The 20,466-nt window shown below is 40.2% G+C and overlaps 1 protein-coding gene across 2 annotated transcripts in view; it reads right to left on the minus strand.

Moving 5' to 3' along the window:
• The window catches only part of GLCE (glucuronic acid epimerase), a 113,761-nt gene extending 93,552 nt beyond the window's left edge, over positions 1-20,209 (minus strand). Inside the window, exon 1 of one of the 2 annotated variants that reach the window (XM_043919786.1) lies at positions 20,013-20,209. The gene's annotated coding sequence lies outside the window, so the exon portion shown is untranslated. Of the gene's footprint in view, positions 1-15,367; positions 15,389-20,012 lie in introns of those variants that run through there. The other variant, XM_043919787.1, reaches the window with a different exon arrangement.
• Positions 20,210-20,466: the final 257 nt, after the last annotated feature.

Genomic DNA, 20,466 nt, shown 5'->3' on the forward strand with positions numbered 1-20,466 from the left:
CCAGGCTCCGTGATCCATGGGATTTTCCAGGCAAGAGTGGGCTGCCATTTCCTTCTCCAGGGGATCTTCCCAACCCAGGGATTGAACCCAGGTTTCCTGCATTGCGGACAGACGCTTTACCATCTGAGCCACTAGGGAAGCCCACATTTTGGCTATTATCACTAATAAATGATAACATTTCCATTCTTAAGATAAGCATATACATATTAAACAGAGGAGAATACCAGACCACCTTACCTGTCTCCTGAGAATCTGTATGCAGGTCAAGAAGCAACAGTTACAACCGGACATGGAACAATGGACTGGTTCAAGGTTGGGAAAGGAGTATGTCAAGGCAGTATATTGTCACCTTGCCTATTTAACTTATATGCAGAGTACATCACGCGAAATGCCAAGCTGTATGAAGCACAAGCTGGAATTCAGACTGCTAAGAGAAATATGAACAACATAAGATACCACTCTCCTGACAGAAAGTGAGGAGGAACTAAAGAGCCTCTTGATGAGGGTCAGAGAGGAATGAAAAAGCTGATATAAACTCAACATTCAAAAAACAAAGATCAGCGCATCCAGTCCCATCACTTCATGGCATATAGATGGAGAAACAACGGAAACAGTGACAGACTTTATTTTCTTGGGCTCCAAAATCACTGCAGACGGTGACTCCAGCCATGAAATTAAAAGATGCTTGCTCCTTAGAAGAAAGTGTCAAAGTCACTCAGTCATGTCTGACTCTTTGCAACCCCATGGGCTGTAGCCTGCCAGGTCCTCTGTCCATGAAATTCTCCAGGCAAGAATACTGGAGTGGGTAGCTGTTCCCTTCTCCAGGGGAATCTTCCCAACCCAGGGATCGAACCCAGGTCTCCCATATTGCAGGTGGATTCTTTACCCTCTGAGCCACCAGGGAAGGCCAAGAATACTGGACTGGGTAGCCTATCCCTTCTCCAGGGGATCTTCTTGACCCAGGTGTCAAACTGGGGTCTCCTGCACTGCAGGCAGATTCTTTAGCTGAGCTACCAGGGACCTTAGAAGAAAAACTATGACAAATCTAGAGAGCGTATTAAAAAACATCATTTTGCCAACGAAGGTCCATATAGTCAATGCTATGGCTTTTCAGTAGTCATGTATGGATGTGAGAGTTGGACTATAAAGAAAGCTGAGCACCGAAGAATTGATGCTTTTGAACTGTGGTGTTGGAGAAGACTCCTGACAGTCCCTTGGATGACAAGGACATCAAACCAGTCAACCCTAAAGGAAATCAGTCCTGAATATTCATTGGAAGGACTGATACTGAAGCTGAAGCTCCAATACTTTGGCCATCTGATGCAAAGAGCCAACTGGTTGGTAAAGACCCTGATGCTGAGAAGGACTGAAGGCAAAAGGAGAAGGTGTCAGCAGAGGATGAAATGGTTAGATAGCATCATCAACTCAATGGACATGAATATGAGCAAACACCGGGAGACAGCGAAGGACAGGGTAACCTGGCGTGTTGCAGTCTATGGGGTCACAAAGAGCCAGACACAATTTAGCGACTGAATGATGACAAGACCTTTTTTGTAAATATGTCATTATTTAGAAAGACTGCAGCTTTGCACAACTATTTTATTTAATCCAGGACAATGTACAATAAGTCAACTACTAAATAACATATATGTGCCAAACATTTTCAGTTCAAGTTGGCTAAGTTCACTGGCCTGTCGAGATGTACTGACACCATAAAAAAATTTAAAAAAAAAACACAAAATCTTCAACTTCTAACCAAAACAAAGAAACAAGGACTAAATTTACTCTTCAGTCTGCAAATAGAAAAAGAAAATATATTGAACAGTTTCAAGACATTGGCAATCAGGCAATGTAGGGCAGTGATCCCTGAAATGAGAAACAATTAAAGATAAGCCCTATTATTAGCCCTATCTTCCCCTTCCAGCCTTGAGAGAGTTTCCAACCCATGGTACAGGAAGGGAGAACTGAGGCAGAGCACAACACACTCTGAGTTTAGATGGAGCTGAAAGTCTAAAAGACAAAGGCAGCTAGAGTTAACAGAATACAGTACTAGGGAAGTACAAAGTGAGTACAGAGAGACACAAGACCAGGGATTATACCACATGTAACAACTTAGATGGATTTCAAGGGAACTATGTTGAATTTTCAAAACGCCAATCTCCAAGGTTACATACTGTATGATTTCACTCATATAACATCTGGAAATGACAAAACAGTAATGGAGACAGATTAGGTGGCTGGCAGAGGTTAGGGGATCTTTTTGGTGATGGAACAGTACTATATCTCAATTGTGATGGTGATTATTCAGAGCTACACTTGATAAAGGGGCTTCCCCAGTGGCTCAGCAGTAAGAATCCACCTGCAATGCAGGAGCTGCAGGAGATGTGGGTTCGACCCCTGAGTCGGGAAGATCCCCTGGAGGAAGGCATGGCCATGCACTCCAGTATTCTTGCCTGGAGAATCCCACGGACAGAGGAGCCTGGCGGGCTAAAGTCCACGGGGTTGCAAAGCATGAGAACAACTGAAGCAACTGAAAATGAGTGCACACTTGATAAAACTGCAAAAAACCATATACGCAAATGAAAACATGTAAAACTGGTCAAACAGGAGTAAGATCTGTAGATTGTACTAATGTCAATTTCCTGGTTTTGATATTGTATTACAGTTATTTAAAATGTTACCACTGAGGGGAACTGGATAAAAGAACATAGGACCTCGCTATCCTAATTTTGGAAATTCCTATGAAGCTATAATTACTTCAAAATTAAAAAAAACTTTTTAGAATACACTCTTAACCAAAAGAAAAATTCAATAAGCATAAAAAGTGCACCAGACCACCTTACCTGCCTCCTGAGAAACCTGTGTACATGTCAAGAAGCAACAGAAACAGACATGGAACAACTGACTGGTTCCAAATTGGGAAAGGATTACATCAAGGCTGTATATTGTCACCCTGCTTATTTAACTTAGATGAAGAGTACATCATGCAAAATGACAGGCTGGATGAAGCACAAGCTAGAATCAAGATTGCCGGGAGAAATATCAATAACCTCAGATATGCAGATAACACCACTCTTATGGCAGAAAGCGAAGAGGAACTAAAGAGCTTCTTGATGAAGGTGAAAGTGGAGAGTGAAAAAGCTGGCTTAAATTAAAATTCAACATTCAAAAACCAAAGACCATGGCATCCAGTCCCATCAATTCATAGCAAATAGATGGGGAAGCAATGTAAACAGTGACAGACTATTTTCTTGGGCTCCAAAATCACTGCAGATGCTGACTGCAGCCATGAAATTAAAAGACGCTTGCTCCTTGGAAGAAAATCTATGACAAACCTAGACAGCAATATTAAAAAGCTATGGTTTTTCCAGTAGTACGGAAGTGAGAGTTGGACTATAAAGAAGGCTGAGTGCCAAAGAATTCATGCTTTTGAACTGTAGTGTTGGAGAAGACTTTTGACAATCCCTTGGACTACAAGCAGATCAAACCAATCAATCGTAAAGGAAATCAATTCCGAATCTTCACCTGAAGGACTGATGCCAAAGTTGAAGCTCCAATACTCTGGCCACCTGATGTGAAGAGCTGACTCACTGGAAAAGACCCTGATGCTGAGAAAGACTGAAGACAGGAGGAGAAGGGGGTGACAGAGAACAAGAAGGTTGGATGGCATCACCGACTCAAGGGACATGAGTTTGAGCAAACTCCGGAAGATGGTGAAGGACAGGGAAACCTGGCGTGCTGCAGTCCATGGGGTCGCAAAAAGTCGGACACGACTCAGCAACTGAATAGTAACAATAAAAGTGTACACAACTAAAACAAATCAGTCTTACTAAGATCTCAGACTTCCAATCTCCTAACTTCTCCAGAAAAATCTATGCACATAGAAACATAAATGTTTATTAGTGTGTGAATATGCATTTTATTTAAACCGACACATACACATCTTTTCTGTAGTCATGTCAGCATAACATAGCTCTGTCTTGTCTCTGTTTTTCACCCAATAATAGGTCTTAGAGATAAGCTCATATAGAAGTGCTCTTTTTTCTTTCTTATGGTTATATGACATCCCATTGTATAACTGTATCATCAGCTATTTAACCAGACGCATATTAAGAGTCATTTAGGGCTTCCCTAGACAGCATATTAAAAAGCAGAGACATTATTTTGTCAACAAAGGTCTGTCTAGTCAAGGCTATGGTTTTTCTAGTAGTCATGTATGGTTGTGAGAGTTGGACTATAAAGAAAGCTGAACACCGAAGAATTGATGCTTTTGAACTGTGGTGTTGGAGAAGACTCTTGAGAGTCCCTTGGACTGCAAGGAGATCCAACCAGTCCATCCTAAAGGAAATCAGTCCTGGGTGTTCATTGGAAGGACTGATGTTGAAGCTGACACTCCAATATTTTGGCCACCTGATAAGAAGAGCTGACTCATTTGAAAAGACCCTGATGCTGGGAAAGATTTAAGGCAGGAGGAGAAGGGGACAACAAAGGATAAGATGGTTAGATGGCATCACCAACTCAATGGACAAGAGTTTAGGTAAACTCCGGGAGTTGGTGATGGACAGGGAGGCCTGGTGTGCTATGGTTCATGGGGTCGCAAAGAGTCAGACACAACTGAGCGACTGAACTGAACTGAGTGACTCAGCTGATACAGAATCCCCCTGCAATGCAGGAGACCTAGGCTCGATCCCTGGGTTGGCAAGACCCCCTGAAGAAGGGAACGGCTACCCACTCCAGTATCCTGGCCTAGAGAAAACATGAACTGTATAGTTCATGGGGTCGGAAAGAGTTAGACAGCCTGAGTCACTTTCACTTTCAGGGCTTCTGGCACTATAATGAATACTATAATGAACAAAGATAAATTCTTTGGATTATATCTGGATTCTTTTCTGTGTGTGTGTGTGTGTGTGTGTGTGTGTGTATCTATCTATTATAGATTTTTGGTGTTTGGCTACCATGACTGGTTTGACTGGTTTGATCTCCTTGCTGTGCGAGGGATCTCAAGAGTCTTCTCCAGCATCACAGTTCGAAGACATCAATTCTTTGGCACTCTGCCTTCTTTACAGTCCAGCTCTCACAACTGTATGTGACCATTGGGAAGACCATAGCCTTGACTATATGGACCTTTCTCAGCAAACTAAAAAGTCTCTGCTTTTCAATACACTTGTCTAGGTTTGTCACAGCTTTCCTGGCAAGAAGCAATTGTCTTCTGATTTCATGGTTGCAGTCACCATCCACAGTGATTTTAGAGCCCAAGAGAGGAATCTGTCAGTACTTCCTCCTTTTCCCCTTCTATTTGCCATGAAGTGATGGGACCTGATGCCATGATCTTAGTTTTTTTTTAATACTGAGTTTTAAGCCAGTTTTTTCACTCTCTTTTTTCACCCTCATCAAGAGGCTCTTTAGTTCCTCCTTGCTTTCTGCCATTAGAGTGCTATCTGCATATCTGACATTGTTGATGTTTCCCATCTTGATTCCAGCTTGTAACTCATCCAACCCAGCATCTCTCATGATGTGCTCAGTATACCAGTTAAATAAACATGGTGACAGCAGACAGCCCTGCCATAATCCTTTCTCAATCCTGAACCAATCAGTTGTTCCATACAGGGTTCTAACTGCTGCTTCTTGACCTGCATACAGGTTTCTCAGAAGACAGGTAAGATGGTCTGGCATTTTCATCTCTGTAAGAGCTTCCCAGAGTTTGTTACAATCCACATAGCCAAAGCCTTTAGTATAGTCAATGAAACACAGGGAGATGTTTTTTTCTGGAATTCCCTTGCTTTCTTTATGATCCAGCGAATGTTGGCAATCTGATCTTTGGTTCTTCTGCCTTTTCTAAACCCAGCTTGGAAATCTGGAAGTTCTTGGTTCATGTAATGCTGAAGCCTAGCATGCAAGATTTTAAGCATGACCTTACTAGCAAGGGTGATGAGTGCAACTGTCCAACAGTTTGAACATTCTTTAATACTACCCTTCTTGGGAAATGGGATAAGGACCGATCTTTTCCAGTCCTATGGCCACTGCTGGGTCTTCTAGATTTGCTGACATATTGAGTGCCAACACGTTGATACCATCATCCTTTAGGGTTTTGAAAAGCTCTACTGGAATTCCATTGCACCCACTAGCTTTATTGGCAAAAGTGCTTCCTAAGGCCCACAACACTTCACACTCCAGAATGTCTGGCTCTGGATGACAGACCACACCATCGTAGTTATCTGACTCATTAAGATCTTTTTTGTACAGTTCTTCTATGTATTCTTTCCATCTCTTCTTGATCTCTTCTGCATCTACTAAGTCTCTCCCGTTTCTCTCTTTCATTGTGTCCATCTTTGGGCAAAATGTTCCCTTGATACTTCCAATTTCCCTGAAGAGATCCCTAGTTTTTCCCCTTCTGTTGTTTTCCTCTATTTTTATGCACTGTTCGTTGAAAAAGGCCTTCTTGTCTTTCTTTGCTACTTCTTTGGATCTCTGAGTTTAGTTGGATGTACCTTTCCCTTTCTCCTCTGCTTTTTGCTACTCTTCTTTCTTCAGCTATTTGTAAAGCCTCCTCATATAACCCCTTTGCCATCCTATTTTTCTTTTTCTTTGGGATGGTTTTGTTCGCTGCCTCCTGTACAATATTACAGACCTCCATCCATAGTTCTTTAGGCACACTGTTTACTACATCTAATCCCTGTATATTCATAGGAGATTTGATCTAAGTCATACCTGGCTGGCCTAGGGGTTTTCGCCACTTTCTTTAGTCTATAAGCCTGAATTTTGCTATGAGAAGCTGATAATCTGAGCCATCATACAAAAATATGATAAAAAGCTATCCATATAACTTTTGGGGTCCTTTCCTCATTTGTAAAACAGGGCTAAATGAGGCAATCTACATAAGGCATTTAAATCTACCCTGAACAAAATTTAAAATCTAACAAACGTAGCTATAATTCTAAATATATTATGGCCAGAGCATCTCCTGATGTACCTACCAGTTTACATGTGTGCTAAGTCACTTCAGTCGTGTCTGATTCTTTGCGACCACATGTACTGTAGCCCACCAAGCTCCACTGTCCATGGGATTCTCCAGGCAAGAATATTGGATTGGGTTGCTATGCCTTCCTCCAGCGGATCCTCCTGACCCAGGGATCAAAACCATGTCTCTTGTGTCTCCTGCATTGGAAGGCAGATTCTTTACCACTAGCGCCACAGGTGAGGCTAGTGCAGCATGACTTGTCCTCTGTGACCCCCAGCTGGCTCCCAGTGATTCGTGTTTTCTAAATATACACCAAAATATATAAAATATTATATGCCAAAATATATATGTTCAATAATCTGAGAATTTGTTCAGGAATGACACCAAGATCATCAGTTTATTATTATTACCTGCAACATTTGCTTTTTTTCCAACATTGTGTATCAGCAGCTAAAACACTCTATTATAACAGGTGTTAAAAAAGAGTTCGTTGTATTCTTTTTAAAAATCAGGATTAATTCCTTATTTTCAATAAATCTGCCATGGTTACACAAGATGTTAACATTAGGAGAAAGCTGGGTGAAAGGTATATAGGAATTCTTTATACTATGCAATTCTCTATACTCTGTAATATATATACAGATATATAACTATTTCAAAAGTAAATTTTTTTTTTAATCAAAATCTTTTCCTGCCTCTGGTTTTCTTAAAGTGAAGTGAAAATCACTCAGTCGTGTCTGACTGTTTGTGACCCCATGGACTATACAGTCTGTGGAATTCTACAGGCCAGAATACTGGGGTGGGTAGCCTTTCCCTTCTCCAGGGGATCTTCCCAACCCAGGGATCAAACGCAGGTCTCCCGCATTGCAGGCGGATTCTTTACCAGCTGAGCCACAAGGGAAGGTTTTCTTAAAACTACTAAAATATTACCAACCACTAACAGGTGCAAATTCTTTAGTAGCCTTTACAGCCTTATAATTAATCTGAAATAGGAGACATGAATTCCAGCAAACAGAAACTCTCATAATACCCCTAACTTATCCTGGGCCACAAAGAGTTACTATTCAGTAAACAATTTTTTTTTTAAGATATTTTTTATTTTATTTTTAGAAACAAGGGCTTAAAAAAAAAAAAAAAATCTCTCCCCAAAGCAATTATCTTTTCCCTAAAGCTCTAAAGTTCTGTACAACCAATTAAGCCTTCTGATTCTTATTGCTCAAATCACTTATTTAGCAGCAGCCTCCAAGTCAAGCTCAAAAAGATTTTTGACTGTATGAGACAAATTAGTACTTAAACTATTAGCATGAAAATCTTTAAAAATTATATTTTAAAATACTTTGTATCATGGCTGATTGGTTTTCAAATTAGGAAATAAGAGTTCAGGGAAATGATGAATTTCATTTACAACTATTCAAGCTCAAACTTTCACTGTTAAGCAACAAAGTCATGAAAATTCTGCTAAAACTGTACTTGCCAAAGAAATTCTAAAATAATACCTAAGGACAAAGTATCTTGCCGCTAAGTATCTCAAAACAGCTTTTGTACTTTTAAAGAGTTTCTTTCAGGCATCAACTGTCTAATTTTCAAAAACTTGGCTTTCCTTTTTGGAATAGTACTACAGAATCGGTACTATAAACAGAAGTGCTATTGTCAAAGAATTGATCCAATAATAAAAAGAGCTAAGGCCACTTGTCTTATAGAAAATTACAGCCAGATGCTGCCAGACCCTGCTTTTCTTCCTTCTGGGCCAGTAGCCAGATACTAATCATTTTTAGACCCTTTCTAATTTTTAGTACACAATTTAGTACACAATACCACATCTGAACTAGACAGTATTTTAATGAATGTTCTCCATAATTTGTCTAATGTTTTGGCACACACACACACTTGATTTATAATACCTTGGAAGTACCTATAAAAAAGTGGTAACAGTAGTTGTCTCTGGGGCGACTGTTTGGGTCCTTGAATTTTGTAATTTTTTTTCAAAACTATTCAAGAAATTAATTTATCTATTAACAGAAAAAACTACTATAATAAAACATTAATTCTAGTTAAAATATTTTACCTTATAAAATAATGCATGTGGTTTTCTTTTAAAAATCTTTTCATTTAATGGGTAACTTTTAAAAAAATTTTGCAACGCTCTTCAATTATAATCAAAGAAATACAAAGTCAGATCATTTTTGCTTATTAAATTGGATTCAAAAATTTTTTTAATTTATTTATTTTGGGGGCCACACTACACAGCATGAGGGATCTTGGTTCCCTGACCAGGGACTGAAACCATGTCCTCTACAGTGGAAGCATGGAGTCCTAACCACTAGACTGCCAGGAATTCTAGGGAATTCCATAGAAAAGGTTTTTAAGACTAATACTGATACTGGTATGTAAACTGGGATAACCTTTCTAGAAAGTAATATGGCAATATTTAATTGTTTTAAGGTCTTAGCTTTTGACTAAACATTTTTATTCTTATCCTAAGAAAATAATCAAGTATGGAGAAACATTTATGCACAAAGATTTTCTTCACTGTTCTTTGAAGAAGAAAAAAATATTCAATAATTGGAAATGGTTAAATCATTACACATTCATTCAACAGAATTTTATGCTGCTATTAAAAATTCAGTTTTGAAGCAATTTTAACAAAGTAGGAAAATTTTTATTATATAAATTCATGATAGGAGGATAAACAGTATACAAATGAATCAATATATTCATGGAATGAGGAAGAATGTGTACCATAATGTTTGTTAAGCTTATATTGAGCTGAAGCATTAGATTTTGTGTTTTGCATTTCTCCAAGTATTTAAAATGAGTCCCTGCTGCTGCTGCTGCTAAGTCACTTCAGTCATGTCCGACTCTGTGCGACCCCATAGATGGCAGCCCACCAGGCTCCCTGGTCCCTGGGATTCTCCAGGCAAGAACACTGGAGTGGGCTGCCATTTCCTTCCCCAATGCATGAAACTGAAAAGTGAAAGTGAAGTCGCTCAGTCGTGTCAGACTCTTAGTGACCCCACAGACTGCAGCCTACCAGGCTCCTCCGTCCATGGGACTTTCCAGGCAAGAGTATTGGAGTGGGTTGCCATTGCCTTCTCTGAAAATGAGTCCCTAGAAACTTATAAAATTAGGTGGGAAAAAACAAGCTATACACACACACATTCTTAAGTTTATAATACTGCAAAACTGATGTGATATTTAAACAGATGAAATAAAATTTTCTAATTAATAACATTTATGAAAGCTGGTGACAACCTAACTCAAATTACTAAGAATCATTAAGATCACTCCTACTATACAATAAGCACTACCAGCTAGGTTATTTTTTAATCAATAAAACAGAAGACTCTGGACTATTATATAGTACAACATGAACAAAAATCAAATTCTATCAAACAGGGTTAACAATGTAATTATGAGTTAAATTGTAATGATACTTATTTTATCACAAACAAGAATATCCCTGGAAGAAAAAACTGATTAAACATATAACATCTAAATTAATAAATAAAACCAAACTTTCCCTTTAAAAGAACTGAATCTGCTAGTGGGAAAAAACAGTAATTATTAATGGATGGGTTAACTATAATTTCTCAGACATTAATCTGTGTAGTTTCAAATGGAGATTGAGTTTACCTCTAAAGATTATTTCCACCACTCCACTACTACTGTCCCCAAGAAAATAAAAAATCTCATAAGGTCACCTTTCTGCTTAGCACTCTTCAGTGGGATACCACTGCTTATGAACTTTCATAGTTATAAGATCCTCCATGATACAGTCCCTGCTTTCACTCCCCACTCCTTCCTTCTCTCTTGCTTCCCAGGCTCTGGCCCAGTGGTTTGCAAAGTGTGATCCTGGAACCACAACATCTCCACTACCTGTGAACATGTAAGAACTTCAAATTCCTGAGCCTCACTCCTACCAGGAGATTCATACTCACACTACAGCTTGAAAACCACTGCTTTAACCCTCCTGAATTGTCTGCAGATTCCCAAATCTATCCTGCTCTCCCTCTGCAAATGCAGCTCCCTGCCTACCATGCTTTTACCCCCATTCCCTGCTGGATATCTCATCCACTTTGTTTCCTACTCATCTTTCAAGTCTTAGCTAAGAAATCACTTCAAAAGAGAACTGGAAGCTTCCCCAAAATTAGAAAAATATTTCTCATGATCTCTTTTATTACCATAGGGGTTCTCATTTGCATTCTTCACCAACTAAAGCCATTTCTAAAATTACTCCCTGGTAGCTCAGATGGTAAAGAATCTGCCTGCAATGCAGGAGACTTGGGTTCGAGCCCTGGGTCGAGAAGATACCCTGGAGAAGGAAATGGCTACCCACTCTGGTATTCTTGCCTGGAGAATTCCATGGACAGAGGAGCCTGGCAGGCTACAGTCCTTGGGTCGCAAAGAATTGGACATGACTGAGAGACTAAGCATGCACACAATCAAAGAAAAGAAAGCCTTTATTTGACATATCCCAAAACATAACTTACGCATTCATATAAGTGATTTCAAACTGTATAGATAGTAAAAATAAATATATATATATAAAATACATATATACACACATATATATAAAATACATATAGTAGAACCAAACTGTTGAAAAGAAACGACATTTTAATGTTGAGAAAATAAAAAACAGGAAACCAGTTCTGAAATTCACACCTTAAAATTAACTATTTTGAATTTTCTCTTTTCTGGATATACTTCACCCATCTTCTGGAAAAGGGGCAGCAACTAATAAACAATATGGTTTTAAAAAAGGTTAGCCAAAAGAAAGAGAAATGTGTAGAATCTTGACAAAGTTAAGTGCTACATGTTTTACGTCAGATGTAAAAACAAAAATATGGACCAGAAGCTATTTTCCAACATTTTTAAATAAGTTTGAGATCATCTTACAGTACATGATTAGTCAATAATTTATCTTCAATCATTTAATGATCATCTAGTATGTGCTAGATGCTTCTGTCTGCAAGTAGGAGACCCAGGTTCAACCCTTGGATCAGGAAGATCCCCTGGAGAAGGGAATGGCAATCCACTCCAGTATTCTTACCTAGAGAATCCCAAGAATAGAAGAATCTTCAGGCTACTGTCCATGGAGCCGCAAAGAGTCAGACCCGACAGAGCAACTAACACACTTTCACTTTTCAGCATGTGCTGAGGACCACACGGAATTAAGAATTTTACGTACAGATGTATCTGTCTTTCTATTTATGGGCTTCCCTGGTGGCTCAGTGGTAAAGAATCTGTCTGCCAATACAGGAGATGTGGGCTCAAGCCCTGGGTCAGGAAGATCCCCCAAAGAAGGATATAGCAACCCACTCCAGTATTCTCGCCTGGGAAATCCCATGGACAGAGGAGACTGGCGGGCTACAGTCCATGGGTTGCCAAAGAGTTGGACACAACTTAATGACTAAATAACAACAGCACTATACACACACACACACACACACATACACACACACACACACACACACACACACACACATAGAGAGAGAGATGAGGTTAACTTTTTTAGGCAAGAAATGAATCTTTATGCCCACAAAAAGCTAGGTACATAATTGTTCTTAGAAGCTTTGTTCCTAGAAGTTAAAACCTGGAAATAGCCCAAATGTCTATAAACAGTACAACAACAACAAATATATATATATATATATATATATATATTCATACAATGGAATGCTACATAGCGGAAAAAGAATGAAGTCCTGCTAACTTAAAAAATGATTTGGTTCCATTTATATGAAGTTTAAGAAAAGCAAAACTAATCTATTGTGATAGAAGTCAGAACACTGGTTACCTTTGGGAAGTACTAACAAGGAGAGAATAAGAAAAGATGCTAAGGTCATAGAAGTATTCTATACTTGGTTCTTGGTGACTACACAATGACATATGTACAAGTTCTTATGTCATGATTTCTATACCATATACAACTTAAGTATTAGAAAAAAAAATTTTTTAATGGAAAAGAAAGTTCCTCTTGCTCTATGCCAGCCAGCAAGAAAGAGAGAGGTTAGATCAAATAATCTTACTACTTCAAAGTTTGATTGTTGTATTCATTTAACAAATATGTGAGCAGCTACCTTGTAACAGGTAATATTCTGGGTGCTGGGGATATAGCACTAAGTAAAATGGGTAAAAATCCCTGCCCTCGTGGATCTTATGTTATAGTAGGGGTAGAAAGATAACAAAAACACAAAGTATGTGGGACTGCAGAAAAGCACAAAAAAAAGACACAAAGCAAGGAAAAGGGATAGAAGGGTATGCATGGGAGGGATGCTGTAATTTTAAACAGGGCAGACTTTTACAAAAGGGGTGATACCTTAATTCAGACCTGAAGGAAAGAAGGGAGGGAGACATACAGATATCTGGAAGAGTATGTTCCAGGCCTTCTGAAACAGCAAGGAGGCCACTGCAGCTGAAGGGATGTGAACATGGGTTAGATTTAAAAAATCTACACACACACACACACACACTGCCAGATATTCTTTTCCTTAGTCTTTCCCTCCCACTCTTCATTTAAACAGTAACTGAAACCAAACCTTTTCTACATAAAAACTTCTACAACCACTAGCCCAGTCCACATTTACCTTCTTCTAAGCTCCTGGAGTTGCATCCTTATATACTGCATTGCAGTTAAATACTTACTGCCTCCCCCTCCCAATAAACTAAGCCTCTTCAGGGTATTGACTAGATTTTTATGCTTTTTTGTATCCCTATTAGTTACATGATTGGCATGTAAACAGTTACTGGTTATTAGTTAGGCTGCTGCTAATCACTTCATCAGGCAGATCAGTAAGCTGTGAATATATTTTTGAAAAGAAAAAAGAAGAAGGAAAGAAACCAAGTCTAGGGAACTATGTGAGTGAAGAGGCAATGAGACATCTCCATGTGTCATGATCCAAAGTCAGGATTTTCTCTGAGCCATGTCCTTAAGACTCTGAGATCCTCATCATCATTTTTCTGAAAGCCACTCTAGGCTTTTTTCCTTGGCCAGGGAGTGGGAGGGTGGGGCAAGAATCAGGCACCTGCTTTTCTCTCAAATAATAGTTTTACAACACCAATAGTCATAACAAGCTTAATAACAACAAATCTTAACCAAGTACAAAGCTGTGTGATCTTGAGCAAGTCATTTAACTATTATTGTGTATGTCAGTTCCCTCTAGGAGCTGGATTAAGTGGTCTCTAAATGCCAATCAATCTCAAATCTTCTACTTCAGCTTTTTTTTTCAAAAAAGCTGAATGGATAAACAATTACAATCTACTTCTTCAATTTATAAAATGAGTAAAATATCTATTAATAGTTTTAAACACACTAAGAATTCATATACAGAAAGCAATGTAGTATTTTTTTTTTTAGTTTGAAGGACAATTGCTTTACAAAGTTTCGTTGTTTTCTGCCAAGTATCAACATGAATCAATGTAGTATTTCTAAAAAGCATAGAATCTGGATTTAGACAGTCCTGGCGCCAGTTATAGCCTGCTTCTTAACTTCTTGAAAAAATTAACTAAATTTTTAGGATTTGTCTTGAGGATGAAAGGTAATGTATATAAAGTAAAAGTGTGAAAGTGAAAGTGTTAATTGCTCAGTAATGTCTGACTCTTTGCAACCTCATGGACTGCAGCCTGCCAGACTCCTATGTCCATGGGATTCTCTAGGCAAGAATACTGGAGTGGGATGCCGTGCCCTCCTTCAAGGGATTGAACCCAGATCTCCAGCATTGCAGGCAGACTGTTTACCGTTTGAGCTACCCAGGAAGCCCAATGTATATAAAGAAACTATTAAACCAATATAAAAACCCATATACATCAGCAATAATCATTTCCCATACAGAAAGCAGAAAAGGTAAAATATCCACCAAATCACTGATGTCCAAGATCTGAAATACTGAAACCAGTTCACAACTCTCCTAGCAATTTTAGGTACTATGATTAGTGTTTGCCTCAAAATTCTGCTGATTTTTCTGCAAGTTTAACAGTTAACACGTAACTCCTACAGTGCTGGAGTACTTAAATATGAGTATAAATACTACAGATCTAATAGCAGTTTGCAGTCATAGGGGCAAGAGAACAAGATAATTTAGAAAGCCCAACATTTTAGAAAAATAGGGCAAGATTGAGATTTGCAATTAATTCAGACATTTGGAAGATACTAAGCTTGGCACTGAGAGTTCAAATCTGTAATGAGAGCCAACTGTGTAAAATAAGCAATAGATATTCAATAAGTAATAAGACAAATGCGTGTGTGTGTGTGCATGCATGCATGCTCAATCGTGTCCAACTCTTTGTGACCCCATGAACTGTAGCCCACCAGGCTCCTCTGTCCATGGAATTTTCCAGGCGAGAATACTGGAGCAAGTTGCCATTTCCTACTCTAGGGGATCTTTCTGACCCAGGGATCGAACTCACGTTTCTTGTGTCTCCTGTCTTGGCAGGTGGATTCTTTACCACTGTGCTACCTGGGCAGCCCCAATTAGACAAATATACATCTGCTTTAGAGTCCTGGAAGAGAGATACATACATAGTTACAGCATATTAACAAACATAGGGAAAGAATGAACAAAACAGAGAGAGTAAATAACTCAGTGGGGCTGGAAGAGGGAGGACCAGAGCACACAGAAGACTCAAAAAGCAGACAGCACTTAAGTTGTATCTTGAAAAATCAGTAGACTGTCAGCAAGATAGGAGAAGGAAAGGCATTCTGAGTAGGAGGGAGAATATATAAGAAGGTTCTGAGTTAGGAAACGGTATGGCTCTTTCAGTAAACTGACGGTATTAGTACAGTTGGAGCTTGAGATGTATGATGGTAGAAATGCAGGAGATGAGCCAGATGATGAAGGGCCTTGTAACCATAGAACTAAATACTGTAGTTAAGGGAGAAGTATAAGTTTTAAGAAAAAAGCACTGAACATATTTGCATTTTAGAAAAATTACCTTGGCAGTAGTATAAAGGGGGTCAACCACTAGAGACCTCATTCTACACGCAGAATTAAATAAGGACATTACATTATCATATAGACACTCCATTACAGAACCAGGGATCAGAAAGAAAATAATAGATAAAATTTAGCTTTAACAGATAAAGCTACATTATCAAAAGAAAGTCATTTACCTTCATGAACGTATATTTGTGAATTAAATATTTCCTATATATCTTTAAAAAGAGACCTAAAATTAGGCATGATAAAAAAAAAATTACATGGAACTAGTTGCATTTATTACATGAGAACTAGCGACTCATAGCATCTATCGGTTTCTGTACATATAATACTGTGGATCTGCAACATAAAAACCATGGAATATAAACCCTGGCATTAGAGTTTATATTGATTACTGACAGGGACTGCTCTTTGTTTCATTTTATGTGTATGGAAACTGAGGCCCTGAAAGACTAAGAAATTATCCAAGATCATGTGGTTAGTAGCACAGTTTGAGACCAGAATTTCATGTCTTATGATTTCCTTTCTAGAAACTGGCTTAATATGTCCCATCTATGACTTCAGAATTTTGAATGATAATCCAAAAGACACTCTGGTATTATCATTTTTTTTAGCAGTGTAATAATGAATTATAAAACTATTTTTATGCTTCATATCCCTCACAAAAAAAAAAGTATCTATTAGATGTCCATATGTCTGACTAAAAAAAATCCCGTCCTGAAATCTGTGCCACAATAAAGGACCTGCTGCCTCACCAGAGCAGGAGGGGGCACCACAAAAATACAACTTATTCTTCTCGAGAGTCTAAAAAAGACTTTTAAGAAGTCTTCTTAGAAAGAAAAGAAATTTAAAATAAAGGTCAAAGATTAATTTATCTTCATATAATTAAAGATCCAACACCTTTAACATGTTTTCACATTTTATTTGGGCTTCAGTCTTTTTTCTCATTCTGTTGTGTTCCCCTCCCCATCCCATTCCTATAAATTTAGATAAATGAAATACATTTTTCCTTCATTAGTACACACAGAAGTGGCAACACTGACAAAACGCCTGTGCAACATTTCACAAATTTGTACAGTGACCAAACCGTTTTAATCTTCAGACTTCTCTAATTAACACCTAAGTAATTTCTGCTCATTGAAATAAATTCAAATAGTATAAAAGCATATAATTCCGGTAAAGAATCGGCCTGCAATGCAGGAGACTTGGGTTCCATACTTGGGTTGGGAAGATTCCCTGGAGGAGGGCATGGTAACCCACTCCAGTATTCTGGCCTGGAGAATCCCAAGGACAGAGGAGCCTGGCGGACTATGGTCCATGGTGTTGCAAAGAGTCTGACATGACTGAGTGACTAAGCACAGCACAGCACATATAATTAATAACTCCTTTCCATGTCTTTACAACTCTCTCCTAAAGAATTCCCCAAACACTTTTAAGTTTGATGTTTATCTTTACGGATTTTATGCTTATATAATAGAGGATGCTAATACCAGTTATATTATCAGGGGTTAATGTTTTTTAAGTGAGCTGAATCCCAAAACTATCCTGTTTATTTCTCTCTTATCAGCATCTCAATTATTTTTATGTATTTATTTGTTGTCTCTTTCTCTTGATACAGGTTTCATGAAAGCTGTAATCACTGTACATGGAGGTACACTCCATGCTGTGACACCTAGCAGATAACCAAATATTTGTTGATTGATCAATATGTTTACTTAGAAATTATGAAAGCTGCCTTTTAAAAAGTTACTGAAATCTGCTTAATATATTTTTGGCTTTCAAAAATAATGGGGAAACAAAGGTCTGCTTAGGGTTTTTTTTGGCTGTGATTCCAATCAAACATCTGCTCAACTGATCAGTTTTGATAGTTATAAAAGTCAAACAGGCATTTTGGTTTAATTTACAACCAAAACAAAAACCAAACTAACACAAAACCCCAAAATACTTAAAACTTTTCAGAGTTATATATTGCTATATAGAATTCCCTGGTTTTTTTCTTTAATTTTTAAATGTATTTATTTACGGCTGCATTGGGTCTCCACTGCTGTACAGGTGCCTTCTCTAGTCACGGTGAGCAGGGGCTGGTCTTCACTGTGGTGCAAGGGCTCCCACTGCGCTGGCTTCTCTTGTGTTCAGCACAGGCTCTAGCAGAGTGGGCGCAGTACTTGGGGTGCATGAGCTTAGTTGCAGGTCTTCAGGGATGGAACCTATGCTCCTTGCATTGGCAGGTGGATTCTTAACCACTGGACCACCAGGGAAGCCCCCTTGTTCTTTAAAATGATTATAAAAGTCAAGAATTAAATACATTGTCACTAATGTTTCTGGTTCTAAGATAAAAAGAAATATCATTAAAAGAAAACTGTCACTCAAAAAAAAAAAAAGATTAAAGCAGGAAAAATTTTCCGCTTTGCCATACTCAAATTTGTCTGTTTATCCCAAATTACAGAATTACTATAAGTACAGGTTCCATCAAACAAGCCACATCAGACTTGATTTACAGGCCTCTATGATAAAGGAGCCATCTAACCAGGGGAACTGTCAAGCAAAAGCACAGACTTTCTGACTTAAACATTTAAAGAAAAAAATATATATATATATATATATACACACACATGTATACAGGTCATTTTATTTGAATTCCATCTAAGTCTGGGCTAGTTACGAAGGACTCTGCATATGAGTCAAGACTAACTGTATACAATAAAACTGTTAAGCAGGATTCTTTAAAAGAGTTCTGTTAGCCATTCTTACAGGTCTCAAACCACGGTTTTGCAGAGCTCTAGCTTTGGAACTTTGAATTCCAATGCGTTACTTGGAGGCTGGACCTAAACAGATTCCTCTCCACAAATGTTTTTCAAACGACAGAGAGAAGCCAGGACACACTTTCCAGCACTACTTGACTGCCTAACACTCGGGCGGGACTTCAGGACAGACCTAATAATGCAGGATCAGCAAAGCAGACCCTAACCTAGGAAAGGAAGCCAAAACCGCACAGCCTTCCCTATCCTCAGCGGCTTCCACGCTCACCCGGAGGACACTTGCATCCTTAAGAACCTACATGTCTACATGCCCACTTAAGGTGCTGTCTGCCACTCTGGTTCCCAGAGCAGAGAAACCAGCACGCCCCCACAGGGATCCCGGGGCAGAGAGAAGAAAACTGCAGAACAATCCCACTATTTCTCCAACTAGGCAACAACACGGATCAATCCTTCAACTAAGCATTGAGTAAATCTCATCTAGAAAGAGATCTGTTCCAGGATGCTGACCAGCCACAGACTGTGAACTCGAGATGTCACCAGAGTTCCCTTCCCGCCACGAGCCGATCCAGCGCCTGCAGAGCCGCGCCCTCCCTTCGAGATCTCCCGGGGACCCGCTAACTCGCCCTGTCGCCCCCGAAAAAACTGGGGACCATGCCAAGTTACCGCCCCTCTCTGGGCAAACTAGAAACCCCAATAAAGACGCTGGTCTCTGCCGTAAACCCTTCAGCCCCCAGCAGCCCACCAAGGCGGTCCCGGCCCCTGCAGGACGCAGATACATCGCCCTCCTGCCCGGAGACCCCGATAAACAGACAGAACCCCAACGCACTGCTTCTTTATCCCAGGAATGTGAAAAAAGAAGCCCACTCCTGCTCAAAGTACCCCCAAGATCCCATACATCTGCCCCTTCAGAGACCTAGGACCTTGCTAAAACGGAGTCCTCTGCCCCAAAGGAGCTTGAGACCGCGATAAAAGGACCCCTTGTCCCAGAACCTCGCTATACTACCTCAAGGAACCGAAGGATCCTGGTAAATCTCCTTCGACCTCAAAGACCCGGGACCCAAACCGCTGCCACCCATCCGAACCCCAAGCCGGAAGAGACCCCAGACCCCCAATAAACCGCCTCCTCACCCGGAGAAGCCCTGGCACCCACTACACCGCCCTTGGGCGTCCGCAGCCGGATCCCACCCCACCGCGTCCTCGCCCTCCTCACTCCCGAACCCCGCCAAGCCTCGCGCACACCAGGCAGCGCCGCGCTGCCCGCGGAGCCGCCCCCGTCAGGAGCCCGCCTGCCCCGGCTGCTCCGTGTCCCCGCTCCCCGACCGCTCCTCAGCGGAGACGCGCTCCGGGCTTCCTCACCTGGGCAGCGTCGTAGGGCAAGCGGACCGGGGAACCCTGAGGAAGAGAAGGAGGCGGCAGAGAAGGGGCGGCCCAGGCCTGCGTCTGCCGCAGCTCCAAACCCTCCGCGAGGCAGCGCTTGTGTGAGGAGAGCCCTCCCGCTCCGCGCGCAGCCTGGAGACAGAGCCACAGCCGTACCCGCCGCTCTTCCCGCGAGATCCCAGCCACAGAGAGGGGCGGGGCCACGGCGAGGGGCGGCCGCAGTGAATCGAGTGACAACTCTGAGAGCCTGTTGGCGGCAGCGTGGGAGGCGGGACTTGGAGTCTAATACTACCAATCATAAAATAGGAAAGGTGATTCTCCCACCGCTTCTTCTCTCCCCGGCCCCGCATCAATAAACTAGGGGCAAGAGCAGTGACATTTAAGTAGTCAGGGGCAGAGGAAGTTCTTGGAAAGGAATCTTGGATGGAGAATC

Source organism: Cervus elaphus, chromosome 12 (assembly GCF_910594005.1).
Source record: "Cervus elaphus chromosome 12, mCerEla1.1, whole genome shotgun sequence".
Taxonomy (NCBI): Eukaryota; Metazoa; Chordata; class Mammalia; order Artiodactyla; family Cervidae; genus Cervus; species Cervus elaphus.